The 14,388-nt window shown below is 47.1% G+C and overlaps 1 protein-coding gene across 2 annotated transcripts in view; it reads right to left on the bottom strand.

The window, feature by feature from the left end:
- The window catches only part of TRAPPC8 (trafficking protein particle complex subunit 8), a 1,257,619-nt gene that overhangs the window by 927,502 nt on the left and 315,729 nt on the right, over positions 1-14,388 (bottom strand). The window lies entirely within an intron of this gene.

The raw sequence follows: 14,388 nt of genomic DNA, 5'->3' as shown, positions 1-14,388 counted from the left end.
AACCAAACAGACATTAAAGGAGAATTATGAGGTGACTTCTGCAAATAGACTTTAAAAAGGGCCACAACACTGCTGCTTTCAAAATCAAGTCTGTGGGAATTCAGAACAGATCAGACTGGCAACTCTATATTATGAACGGCCTAAAACCAGTCTGGTAGATGTTCAATAAGATGTTAACCTAGATAAAATAGCCAGAGGTGAGCAGTCACGTGCATCCCTCAGATTAGCCACATAAAGCAACTGTAAGAGAATTCATTTCTACAGGAAAAGAAACGTTACTGGTTTCATGGAAGGTGCAACCATGCCAGAGGTTAAGAATGGATTTGTAATGTATAAAAATGCCAGTTTCAATCAGAATATTGAGAGATTTAACAAACTCTTAAGGCCGCCAGTCAAGGAGGAATCAAGACCTAGGACTGCCTAAAACATTTGCGTGAAATTCTACTGTCAAAGAATGGAAAAAGAACACCAAAGTTACTGTGATAATGGATCAAAGCATCTGAAGAAGAGGCAGCAGCAATGTTGGTCCAAATTTAGCTAAATTAGCAATAAGAACATTTAAAAAACTCATCACAACTGATTTTTTTTACTCTCAGTTTTAATTTTGGGAAAGACAGCAGACATTGCTTTTGTGGGACCAGGATATAAAAAGATTTTCTACATTAGACCCAAGAAATGAATCATTATCCCACAACACAAACTATCTCCTCTCAAAGACCATCATCAAACCCTATACCACATAGAACCTTTCCTCCCTCCAATATTTAAACATTTGACATGGTTACAATTCACGATCACAAACAAGGATAGCATGAACGTCTTGGTCAAGTTCAATAGTCCTCACTAACTCTCCAGTGTGAGGTAGGAACTCCTTCAAAATCAACTCCATATTATTTAGTGTATCAATGGGTCAAGTACATTTAACCTGCAGGGCACAAAAGTACAGAAAATAACAGATGCGATCCGAGAGATCAGTAGTCCATCACTGCCCTGCAGATTTATTCAAATCTTCTACTTTCTCCATGCAAACTAAATGTGAGCTCTTGTATAATAATGATAATCTATATGAACCAATGCTGCTGAGCGTTTGGTAGCCAAAAGGCAATGCTATTGCAGGTTTCTATCCCGTTTCATCACATTACTCAGGGCACTCAAAGATAACCCTGCCAGTCCATTATATTTGTAGTTTGCATTAACGCGGTAGGTCAGGATCACCAACTATTGCGTAATTATAGATGGAGGAAGTGAGCATGCTGCTTTGCATTCACGTCTTAGTGCAGGTGCAGAGGGCACCATAGTCAAATGGAATGCAAAACTAGATCGGGTCAGTTATAACTTTTTTCTGATAACACAAAATGGCCATTATGGGAGATCAGAAAGTCAAAAAGAACAGATTTCAGTGAAGCAAATTGTGCTGCAAATTGAACCATTTGGCACTGGAATTTCTAACTTTTCTCAGGGTTAAGAGGTGGGGAGGGAACTACTCTTCCTGAAGCATGTAGAGGTACATTTTAGTTCTCTGCAATTCGGGGCTGGTATTTTACTCTCATCCCTGTCTCGGGTCACTAGTGACCACTTCTTAATATACACAAACAATATTAGCACAGGAATGGTTTGTTAATTTTGCAGAATTTTATCCATTTGTAAAAGAAAAGCAGTTGGCACTCGTAAACAGTGTAGGCATTAAATACAGATATTAAAATAGGTAAACTGTTGTCAAGCAAACATGTTTAGGTGACAAAAAACTAATCCAGACCATCAATAAATAGTTCATGAATGCCAGATATATATCTGACACTGCATGTGTAGCACTGCATGAGCTTCATTTAGTACAGATTTACTAGAGTGCTCAAGTTAGCATTTGAAATGTTATGTTAACAGTTTTATTTATGTGTGAGCCCACCATCCAAGAGGCCCTCTTGTACTATTAGACTCCTTTACAGGTCTTCTGGCCAGCGGACGCCCCTGACCGCTCAGCGAACGGCCTGGTGGTAAAAAATCTGGGGTTTAAATTGGACAACTAGCTGCTATTCCACGCTCAAGTTAATGCAGTAGTAGGCACCTGTTTTGCTCTGTTGCTTCTTCTACGGAAATTTTTGTTTTTTTTAGTCCAGATCCGCCAGACAACAGGTGATTCAAGCTCCAATTATATCCAGGCTGGACTATGGGAACAGACTATATCTCGGCATGCCTAGCTTCTTGCTGGACAGGCTTCAGCTTGTCCAGAATGCAGCAGCCCGTACCATCTTTGAGCTCACTCGAAATGCGCGTGTCCCACCTTCTGAGGAGCCTGCACTGGCTCCCGGTAAGGAAAAGAATAATTGTTAAAACTTTGCTCGTCACACAGAAAGCCCTATAAAGGGAAGGACCAGGTTACCTTAAACGTAGGATTTCTTTCTACACTCATCGTAGAAATCTTTGTACCTCCGATCTGCTGTTGGCCAATGTCCCCCGTTTTCAAAAGCCTAGGTTGGGAGGTAAGTCTCTCTCTTTCCACTGGAACAAAATGAAGCTCCATCTGAGAAGCACTGAATCCACACCCTGGTTTTGAAAAAAAGTGAAAACCTGGCTTTTCTCTTGCCCCTAAGCTTTCTTCCATGCTACTACCGCTCCGCTTCAGCGCCAGGACACTCTTTGGAGTAACAGTGCGCTCTACAGGTATCCCCACATAGACAAATATTACAAATAATTTAGAATTATAGTTGCTTTGGCTTATAATTTGCTAGAAGACTTAGTAAGCCACCGCCCTGCCTACCACACCCAACTGCTCTCTGGAAAATACTTTTTGTAATAATTTTCCTGAATCCAACATCGTCTTACTTGAGCTTTATTGTGGAAAAATGTACACTCCTGAATGCTGCCCTTTCAGATACCAAATGTTCAACCATATAAACATTGAAGGCTGATCTGGAGAACTAATTTCCCTGACCGAGCTGAAAGAAGAGGTCACGGCAGCAAAGAATTCAACTTATTCACGAAATAAAGGGCCTTCGTAGTATAGTGGTCAGTCTGTAAAGCATACAGATTAAGAGACTTTGCTTTAGTAGTAATGTGTCAATTTCAAAGCAGGTGGATTTGGAATTCTCCTATAAAACAGCATAGACACCAAGTCTAGAGTCGGTCTAAAACGTGTTTCTTGGTTGGGTGTCTGATCGCTCTTGCTGCTTTCTTTTGTACCAGACATTATAGCAATTGTTTGGTAGGGAGTCCATGTATGTGCACTGCCATGGACCAGCTGTAAGATGATCACAGGCATTAACAGGAACATTCTTTTCCCATACAAGAGACCTATTGTGAGAATTCACAGGAAATAGTGATCGTGGTAGGAGCGTGTTGTTTTAAAAATATATGGCAACTGGGTATCACCATATTTGCAACTAGTATTTGTTTTTTTATACAGTCAAAGCAAAAGGTTTACATGTTTTTAAATGAGTGGCTGGGAAGATGTACTACTTGCATTCTTTTACACCAACTCACAATGAGAACAAGCAACAATCATCACACAAGTTCAGAAATCCTGTAGTTTATGAAAGGTTAAGTCTCTAGCACACACTAATCAAGTTACAGCAAAGTTCATCATTATTAACAGGAGTCACTGATGTCCTGTGACTAAGGTGTTTAATGTTCCTTCATGGAAGACAGATAGGGCCACAATTTACAAATGGGTCGGACAACTATTTCTACTAAATACGTTTCTTGGTGCAATTTAAGCAAGTAAAACAAACCTGAATAAATAAACTACTTATCCGCATTACAAAATATTAAGAATAACATCAAGATACTTTATTAAGAGTATGTTTAATCCCCTTCATTAGTACAATAACCCCCTCTTTCAAACTTCATTTTATACTTCTCTAGACTGACAGCTGTAGATTTTGCATTAATGTCAGAGTATCTTCTGCCTTTCTTTGAAGTACGAAAGTGGAGGATTTTTTTCAGTGGCTAATAATTTAAGTCAGCAGTGACTTGCATTTGGTAAATATTACTGGTGCTGATTTGGGACCGAACTGCAGCAATCTGAATTGATAATTTTGACCATTTTCACAAATTTGGAGGTACTTTCTAAAGTGTGAATAAATTAGAACATGGAAGTTGTCATTTTCAAGATTAATGAAAGCCATACAGTCTTTTCCACCAAGTAAAGATAAAAGTTTTGGAAACCTATCACCTTCTGTTTTTTTCCCATGAGAAAGTATACGAATTCAAGTCCTTTGGGTAACCTCAAACTCTAGAATGTTCTCTATCGCTCATTTAGGCATTATCATTAAAATTTCTTTTTCTAATCCTTCAATAAATTAATGGACCAATTTTTAGGAAGGGTTACGAGGACGTCATTGTACGCATTCCTAGGCTGAACTACACTGAAGACCCATTGGTCCGTGGCGACAGCTTTTAATCCTCAAACAACTATGTGCAATTTCTTTTCTTGTGTGGACTAAAACAGACTTCTTAGATGGGCATCACCCATCCTTTCATCGAGGCATCCAGAGTTATTACAAAGTCAGACTGAGTTGGTATAAACCATAGACCTACTCCCGCATTTTTTGCTGACGTCCACCAAGGAAGGTCTCTAAAACCAGATGCACTGACCCGAGTTCCATGAGGAAATATGGTATGGTGAGACGCCTTCTTCAACCAGAAAGCTTGAACTGTCAGAGGTCCTAGATGAGGTGTGGCTTGAAGCCAGGACAAGATGGTTACTGTGTGAGCTCTGGCAAGCCCTTCTCTCGCCCTAAGTAGTTCTCCCCTTATTCACCACCAAAATGCTCCACAATCTAACGGGGAGACCATGAATACACGAAGGGCTAAGACTTTAACACAGTTCACATTGAAGCACCAACATGTACGGACAGATAGAAAACATTAATTGGGGGTACAAAGTGATATGATAGTCTTGAGCATATATTTTTTATCTTCTAGAAATAAAAATACACTCCCTGAGATATCTTGAATCACCTCTTGACCACTCGTCCCAAATGGCTCTGTTCTGTGACACATCAGCCTTACTAATCGGTTCTCGAGAACTAGCATCCATCACTATGGTGCTACCAAAAAAGGTGGATTGCGATGGTGTGGATGAAAAGAGATGCCTTTCGTCTACATTTTGTCTGCAGGATATGTCCTATTGTCGTGATATGGTAGAGCAATATGCAAAGCATATACACCCCTGGCCCACCTAAAAGACATCTGGGCTTTATTCCGCTGTCATCTTCTATGGACAATGGAGGCAGATTCCCCTCCTCAACGTATCGCCTCTACCAGACTGCCGCCCCCAAATCTTTAGTTGGTATTTGGCGGCATATTAAATGAAGAATCACATGGCACCTGTTAATACCAGATAGATATTGTGATGTAAAGACAACTTAATGTGTCGAGATGCTGCGTGTTTTAGATTTTTTCCTTTCTTTTGTACTGCTGCATTAAAAAAAATATATTATAAAATAAATAAAACCACACTTTAAAAACTTCAACCTTCCTATTAAAGTAAAATGGTGACTTGTGTACATGTTTTGTGCATTGTATACAATTTTATAATTTGAGCATTTATGTAAACTTGTCAGTGTATTTTTGTGTATTATTCTAAGGTTTGAATTGTAGAAATTGCTTAGGCAGGATTTCCCGGCTTCCAGTGGTTTAAAGGTTAAGAACAGCTGCCCTGGAAGCCAACAGCCTCCAGGAAAAATACCTCCAGAAGTTCAACAAACTAATTGCAACTCTTAAACGTGATATCACTGATTTAGAGGACCGTAATAGGAGGAGCAATCTGAAGATCTTTAGTCTACCGGAAGGTATTGAGGATTCTGCCCCCTCAATCATTGACTTCATTGAGTACTGGATTCCTTCAACCCTAAACATCAACTTTGCCAGAGACTTTGAGACAGAATAGGCACAACCGCATACCAACCCTTAGACTCAAGAACTCTTCCTCACCAAGGCCACTGATCTTCAAAACATTTCAACATCAACATTCCAAACTAAGTCTAACTTATATGAGGAAAGTAAAAGAACAGGGGTCAAAATATCAATCTCATAAGAGTTTGCCAAATATACTGTGGCCAGGAGGAAAGGTTTTCTTGCCCTTTCCATCAGTCTGACAAATGCACATCCAACATTTCTTTACTGGCCCATCCAGAATCAAAATCATCTTTAAAAGGCCAAAATGTTATGTTATTGAACCATTCCACAAGAAGACATTCATTAACAACTCTGAAGCTTGCATAGAAGCTTAACCTACCCCATACTAGATTTATCTGTAGCATAATGTATCCAGGTTTGGAAGAGAACCCCAATCCTATCTAAACTACGTAACTTCTCATCTGGTACCCTAAACATTACATGGAGCACACTCTAGTCTGCAAATGACATCACTGCATCCACTATTCACACCCAGTTGACTTCACATACTCAGACCCGACCTACTAACCACAAAAACACAAACTCTAACAATGCCTCACCATCTGTCACAGATGGCCTCTTCTCCTTTCAAACCTCCACAAGACAACAATTTACTGCACACCCACCCAGAAAAAACCAAGTTCACACACAAATGAAGATAACCCGCTTTTTTGCTAGCCTGCATTTTACGATACTCCCTAGCTCACAACAATCACAATAGAAGTGGATGGAACCACCCTTACAATTAACCGGAGGACACTGTTGACTAACTTTCTTTACCCACCCATTAATTCACGACTTTAGGTCATATGTTTCTACACCACTAGAATACCTCATTTTAACCTCCACGCAAGGCTCTATGGAGGTACAAATCCATTAGCCCTTTAGCCAATAAGTTATGTTCATCCTTGCTAATGCACATCTACATTACAGACTAATGCAATGTGGATAAGAACTCTAGCGCTGGACTTCGGTCTAGTTCACCATCTGACTTATTACATTCTTGTTAAGGCTGTGCAGGTCATGGATATTCTTGATTATTCATTGCTGGCTGTACTTTTGTCAACTTGCAACTAATAAGGTTTCTCAGGGAGTTTGATGGGCCTCTTGCCTGGATCTTTCCTATAAGTCCTTGGTGTAGACCTAGTCTCTTTGAGACATCCCTCAGTTGGGGTATCAATATGGGACTGATGGTTTTATTGTAGATTTTTGTTTTCATCTTTGATGTAAGCTTACTTTTTCTTTCTCTCTGCTCTACTTTTCCCTGTATAATCCTGCTCAATATATCTAACTTCTGCCTTCACCCTGCACAAATAGCAGCTACACCATGACTTACATCAAGTTTATCTCCCTTAACACCAAAGGCCTCAATCACCCCATCAAGAGGAGGACAACCAGAGAATAGTGTAACAAACGAAAGTAGACTCAATCTTCCTACAGCAAACCAAAATATGGTACTGGGAAGCACTATCTATGCGATCTGTTGCAAAAAACTGATGCCATCACTTTGATCTCAAAAACATCCAAGATTACCATTATCACATCAGAACAAGATAATGATGGCAGATGGCCTATAACCAGACTCAAAAATGGGTACGTTGAACTCTACGCAATAATTATTTATGCACAAAATGCTGACTGCCCTCAATTCTGTCGCGCTCTAAATGACAAATTGCCTCCCCTGCCATCTAACACTCAGATAATCTGTAGTGGCGATTTTAACTGACCCATGGATGCAAATTTAGATGGACATTCATCATGTACATTTAGGACTCCCACAGCACAAACTTATGCACAATCTTTGTACTACCCACAAACTAAATTATGTCTGGATAGGGTTACCAAGAGCCCTTGATTTGCCAAGACAGTCCCAGTTTTTCACCAGCTGTCCCAGCAGATTTCGGCAAATTTGGCTTATGACCCCCTTTTTCATAGAGGGTTGACTGTAAACAGTGGGAGGCATGTTTTTGTGTGTTCTAAAGCTGGGATAGTTAGCAGCTGTAACAGATATAATATAGAGATTAAAAATTGCATTTTGTTTATTTTCTTAGTGCCTCTTCTGTGTTTGTATGTTGATGAACGTTGTCATTCTTTGTTACTTGGTTGATCGAAAAGCACAAGTTACTACTTGTGTAACAATATATCTGTAAGGAGACATTAGTTAGTGATAGATTCCTTACTTTAGAATATCCCCAGGTGTCAGACTGGATCCGGAAAGTTTTGCTTAGCAGTACCCCTGCGCGTCACTAGGTGGCGTAGTGCGGCTCCGCGTCCGTCACTGGCTTCGTAAGCGCCGAGATGACGTCACGGAGAATACTTCGGAGCCACTGATGCGCGCTGACGTCAGTTCTGTACACGACTTTCCGCGCCAGGAACACAAAGCCATGCAAGATACTGACTATTGGTGCAGAAAACTAGGGCCCTAGGAGGGATGACCTTAACCCTAGTAACCAGTTCGCAGAACGGGGAGGATGGGTGGGGCGGTAAGGAATCTATCACTAACTAATGTCTCTTACAGATATATCGTTACACAAGTAGTAACTTGTGCATCTGAAAGCGACACGTTAGTGATAGATGCCTTACCTTAGAATAGATACCCCAGCAATGCCAACCCCGGTGGTGGGTCTGCGAACAAGATTACACCAGAAAGTCACAGAGCACGGAACGGCCAAAGAAGCCGCCCTTCCAGACTTGACCGCCAAGGCAGTAGTGCTTGGTAAACGTGTGCAGCGAGGCCCACGTAGCTGCCTGACAAATGTCCTGCAAGGGGACGCCACGTCCCAAGTCAATAGTGGCTGCAGTCGCCCTGGTAGAATGGGCACGCAGCCCCACAGGAGGCTCCTTAGCCAAGGAGTAACATGCTTTGATGCACAGAATGACCCACCGAGAGATGGTCCGTTTGTGCACGGCACGACCTTGTTTGGCGCCCACGTAGCCAACAAAAAGCTGGTCATCCACCCAGAACTGCTGTGTACGCTTTAGATAGAATGCAAGCGCACATTTGGGGTCCAGACGGTGGAGCCTCTCTACCTCTCTTGAAGGATGCGGAGGCGGAAAGAAGGTAGGCAAAGTGATGGTCTGCCCGATGTGGAAGGGCGTGACCACCTTTGGTAAAAAAGAAGGACGGGTCCATAACACCACCTTGTCCGGATGAATAGAAAGGAAAGGAGGCTTGGAAGAAAGAGCCTGGAGCTCACTCACCCTTCTGGCAGAGGTGTAAGCTACCAGGAAGGCCGTCTTGAGAGTGAGAAGACGCAAAGGACAGGTATGATGCGCACATCAGATACGTCAAGACAAGGTTTAAGTCCCACTGAGGCATTATGAATGGCACCGGAGGAAACATGTGCGTAATGCCTTACAAGAAACGGTTAACAACCAGGGACTTAAAAAGAGAAGGCTGATCTGGAAGCTGTAAAAAGGCGGAGATGGCCGAAAGAGAACCTTTAATAGTGCCCAGACCAGAGCCCTGCTGGGCCAAAGAAAGAAGGAACAGAAGGACTTCAGAAAGAGGGGCAGAAAGGGGATCCACAGCCTTCGCTGTGCACTATGCCACAAACTTGTTCCACCTGCAGGCGTATACCGTTTTAGTGGAGGGACGCCTGGCTGCCAGAATGAGATCACAGACTTCGGGAGGAAGATCGAAAGCTGTGAACTGTCGCCGCTTAATCTCCACGCATGGAGGTGGAGGCTGGACAGGTTCAGGTGGAGGACCGTCCCCTGCTGCTGCGACAGAAGATCCTCCCAAAGAGGCACACGGATCGGGGGATCGATTACCATGCTGAGTAGCTAGGGATACCAGTATCTCTGTGCCCGATCCGGAGCCACAAGGATGGCTTGGGCCAGGTTGCGCCAAATCTTCTTCAGCACTCAGGGCTGAAGTGGTATAGGCGGAAAGGCGTACAACAGACTGCAACTCCACACGCGACAAAAAGCGCCGCTGAGCGAGTGCTGCCTTGGAAATTCCAACGCGCAGAACTGATGACATTGCGCATTCTCTTCAGTGGCGAATAGATCTAACCAAGGCTCAACCCACTGCTGAAAGAGACCTTGCACCATGTCCAAGTTCAGACGCCATTCGTGATCCATTAAGCACCGGCGGCTAAGTTCGTCCGCCCTGGCGTTCAGAGAACCTGCCAGGTATTGAACCACCAAGGTAATGCTTTGACGTTCCAGCCATGTCCAGAGGTACTGAGCCTCCTGACATAGGGTCCAGTACCCCACCCCGCCCTGTTTGTTGCAATACCACATGGCGGTGGTGGTGTCCGTGAACACCTGCACCACACTCCCCCGGACAGAGGGAAGGAATGCCTTCAGTGCAAGTCGGATCGCCCGAAGCTCCAACAGATTGATATGGAGCCGGGACTCAGCCGGAGACCAGAGGCCTCTGATCTCCGCCTCCCCCACTAGGAGGGACGCATCCATCACCACTGTGTGCTCCGGTTGGGGAAGGGAGAGGGAGCTGCCATTGACCCAATAGCGATTCGTGAGCCACCACTGCAATTGCCGTGCAGTGCCCTCCGAGATCTGGACATGATCGGACAGGTTGCCCTGATGCTGCGCCCACTGGAACTTCGGGTCCCACTGCAGAGCCCGCATACGCCATCTGGCATGTGGCACCAGCAGGATGCAGGAGGCCATCAGGCCCAGGAGCCGGAGGGTCATCCTGACTGAAACCCAGGATAGAGGCAGAAAGATCGGAATCATAGCCTGAATATCCAGAACTCGCTGCTCGGCAGGATAAACCCAAAACAGCGTCGAATCCAGAACCGCTCCGATAAAGGGAAGCTTCTGGGTGTGACTTTGGCACGTTGATGGACAATCCCAGCAAATGCAGAAGGTCGGCCGTAGTCTGAAGGTGGTTGACGACTGCCTGGGGCGAGCCCGCCTTCAGCAACCAGTCGTCGGGGTAAGGGAAGACTGACAACCCTGACCTGCGCAGGTGAGCTGCAACCACCGCCATCACCTTCGTGAACACCCGAGGGGCGCTGGTAAGGCAGAAGGGGAGCACGGCAAACTCAAAATGCTCCTGGCCTACAGTGAACCGCAGGTAACGCCGGTGGGCCGGCAGGACGGGGATGTGAAAATATGCGTCCTGCAAGTCCAACGCTACCATCCAGTCTCCAGGGTCGAGGGCAGCCAAGACGTGAGCCAGAGTCAGCATTTTGAACTTCTCCTTTCGGAGGAAGCGATTGACGTTCCGGAGGTCCAAGATGGGACACAGACCCCCTTTGTCCTTCTTGGGGACCAGAAAGTAGTGGGAATAACAACCACACCCTACTTCTGGCCCAGGAACGCACTCGGTGGCTCCCTTGGCCAAGAGGGCCGCAACTTCCTGCTGGAGAGTCGCCAAGTGGTCCCCCGACAAGCAGTGGTACCGAGGTGGCATGGCTGGAGGGGCGGACTGAAAGGGAAGGGAGTAACCCTTGCGGACAATCTACAACACCCACTTGTCCGATGTAATAGCGTGCCAGATGGGGAGGTGATGGAGAATCCTGCCACCCACTGGTGTAGGGTGTTCCACAAAGCTCGGATTAGGAAGGTTTGGAGGCAGAAGCAGCGGGGGCGGAGGTGGACTGACCCCCATGCTGATTTCCCAGAGCCGCCCCTGCCTAAGCCACGTCCACACGGAGGCTGGTTCTGCACAGGCTTGCCGAAGGAGCGTGCCTGGGCGCCCCTGCCTTGGCCACGAATGGAATGAAAACCAGGAGTGGCTGGGCCCTTCGTGGAAAAACCTAAGGACTTGGTCGTGGCCCGTGAGACCTTAAAACGCTCCAGTGCACTGTCGGCCTTATCGCCAACAAATGGCCATCAAAGGGCATATCCATGAGCGAGCTCTGGACATCGGGCGAGAACCCACTAGATCACAACCAGGCATGGCGACGCAGCGCCACAGTCCTAGAAATCGCCCTGCCCAACGAGTCAGCGGTGTCCAAACCACACCGAATGGTGAACTTAGCCGCATCCTAACCCTCAGCAACCGCCTGGGAAAGGACAGCATGGAGCTCCTCTGGACATTGAGGCAACACCTGAGCAATGGTATCCCACACCGCATGGGAATAGCGGCCCAATAAGCAGGCGGTGTTCACAGACCGAAGCCCCAAGCCGGCTGAAGAGAACAACCGCTTACCGAACTGTTCCAGTTTCTTAGAGTCCTTATCCGGCGGAGCCGTGGGAAAGGCACTCTGCGACGTCGAGGCTTGGATGACCAGACTCTCAGGCGTGGGATGAGTGGTCAGAAATGCGGGGTCACCAGGCTCCGGGCAGTGGCGCCTGGCGACATTCTTATCCACAGGGGCCCCCGTGGCCGGCCTCTACCAAGTGCTCAACCGGACGTCGGTGAGGGCGTCGTTGAAGGGAAGCAGGGGCTCTGACGAAGTAGACGCCGTCTGGAGCGCCTCAGTGAGGAGATTAGTTTTGAGGGCCACCGTAGGAAGATAGAGGTTGAGGACCTCAGCAGCCCGACGGAGCACCATCGTGTGGGGGAGCGGCAAACCCCGGGTCAGAAGAGCCATCGAGGTCGCTGGCGTCCTCCAGGTCGTCCACCCAGTCCTGCTCGGAGTCACACTGACGGGCAAGAGGGTCCTCGGTCCCCTCCCAGTCATCCTCCGTTGCAGGAGGAACCGGCCGCCGTGGCAGAGCCAGAGAAGGAACATACGTGTCGGAAACGGTGCCATGAACGACACCGGCCGGGGCTGGACGGTGCCGTCTCCCAATGCGTGTCCCAGGGAGGAACAAAATGGTCCTGGAACTGGAGCAAGGGCGGAATGAACGGCACCCACAGCGGCGCCGGAGGTGGAGCCGAGGGCGGATCTGGGGCAGAAGCCGGCAACGCCGGAACACGTGGCGCCGGAGCCAACGGCGCAGGATCCTGTGGCGCCGAAGCTGGATCCGCCGGCGGCGCAACAGGATCTGGACATGGGACTGCGGGGCCCGAAGGCGCACCGACGGGAGCTCGAGGCCTAAAAAGGCGGTCCATGGTGGCAAGAAACTCTTGCACCTGTTCGGGAGTCGCCAACGGACCCGGGTAAGGCAGGTAGGCCGCGGGACTCCCAGATTCCAAAGGAGCCGCAGGGGCAGAGCCCCTGTCCCCCTCGTCCGCATCCGAGGACCGACAGGGAGACATCAGAGAGCGAACACACTTCTTCGACTTCTTTTTATGACATCGCTTACCGGAATCCGAGGGCGAAGACTTGGAGCCTGAGGAGCGGCGACTGCGGCCCCACGAGCGATCACGGGAACGTTCCCTGGATCTGGAACGGCGTTGGAACGAGTGAGACCTCCAGCAGCTTCCGGCGCCACTCACTCAAGGCCTTCGGGGCCATGGCCCGACAGTCCCGGCAGGACCGGGAGTCATGGTCGGTCTCCAGGCAGTAGAGGCAGACATCGTGCGGGTCCTTCACCAACATATTGCAACGGCAGGCCCCACAAGACAAACCCAGGCATCCCTACATGCACCAGGAGTAAAAGCGGGAGACAAAAAGTATCAAAAGAGTAGTCAAAAAGTGACTAAGGTACGTGCTCTAACCGGATCTGCGCTTGCTGGCACGGAAAACAAAGAACTGACGTCAGCGCGCATGGGGGGCGCCTAAGTAGTCTCCGTGACTTCATCTTGGCATGTACGACGACAGCGACGGACGCAGAGCCGCAGGACGCCACCTACTAACGCGTTACGGTACTGTTAGCAAAACTTTACAGATCCAGTCTGACGCCTGGGGATTATTCAAAGGTAAAGAATGTATCACTAACGTGTCTCTTTCAGATACGGAACTCCTTCTGGGGTAAAAACAAGACCAGTAATATCCAACGCCCTGACATCGGACACCCGACGGCAGGACACCAAACAAAGAAGCATGGCCAGTTTGGCTGAAAGCTCCTTGCTGGAAAAGTATTTATTAGCCTGCCATGACTGAAACAAACGCAAATCTTATTAACATCCCACAGGGAGGAACATCTAGGCTCAGGGGGAAGCGAAAGAGGTATACCTCAGAACTGTTTGCATACCAGAGGATGTTCCCCCACCACAGCTCCCTCCACCGGAAGACGCCCAGCCGAGATCGCCGACCTATAAGAATTAACCGTACGATATGCCAGGCCTTGTGTTGCCAGCAAATTTAAGAAGTTCTTGATAGACACCACCTCGCACCCCACAGGATCGTGACTGCCCCAAACACACCAAAGGACCCACCAAGTCCATGTCGATTTGCAGCGTTTGCTAGTACTGTCTGCCCAGGCTGCTCCCAGTAATGTTTGAGCCGCTGCTGATAGGCCAGAGACTCGCCAACGATGCCCAAAATTCGCCAGGCCATCAAGGATATACGGCCTTTTTTGGACTAGAGGGTGTGGATCGCCCTGGGGATTTCTCAGGAGAAAAGGATCTTGGGGTAGAAGGATTGGAGAATCCCAAGAAAGTTCCAGAAGAACTGGAAACCACACTTGAGACCTCCAATATGGTGTGACTAGGACCACAAATCATCAATGGGGGGGAGGGAAAAA

This window comes from Triturus cristatus, chromosome 5_1 (genome assembly GCF_964204655.1).
Source record: "Triturus cristatus chromosome 5_1, aTriCri1.1, whole genome shotgun sequence".
NCBI classification, from domain to species: Eukaryota; Metazoa; Chordata; class Amphibia; order Caudata; family Salamandridae; genus Triturus; species Triturus cristatus.
The sequence above is the reverse complement of the archived record's forward strand: the minus strand, read 5'-3'. Positions and strand labels throughout refer to the sequence as shown.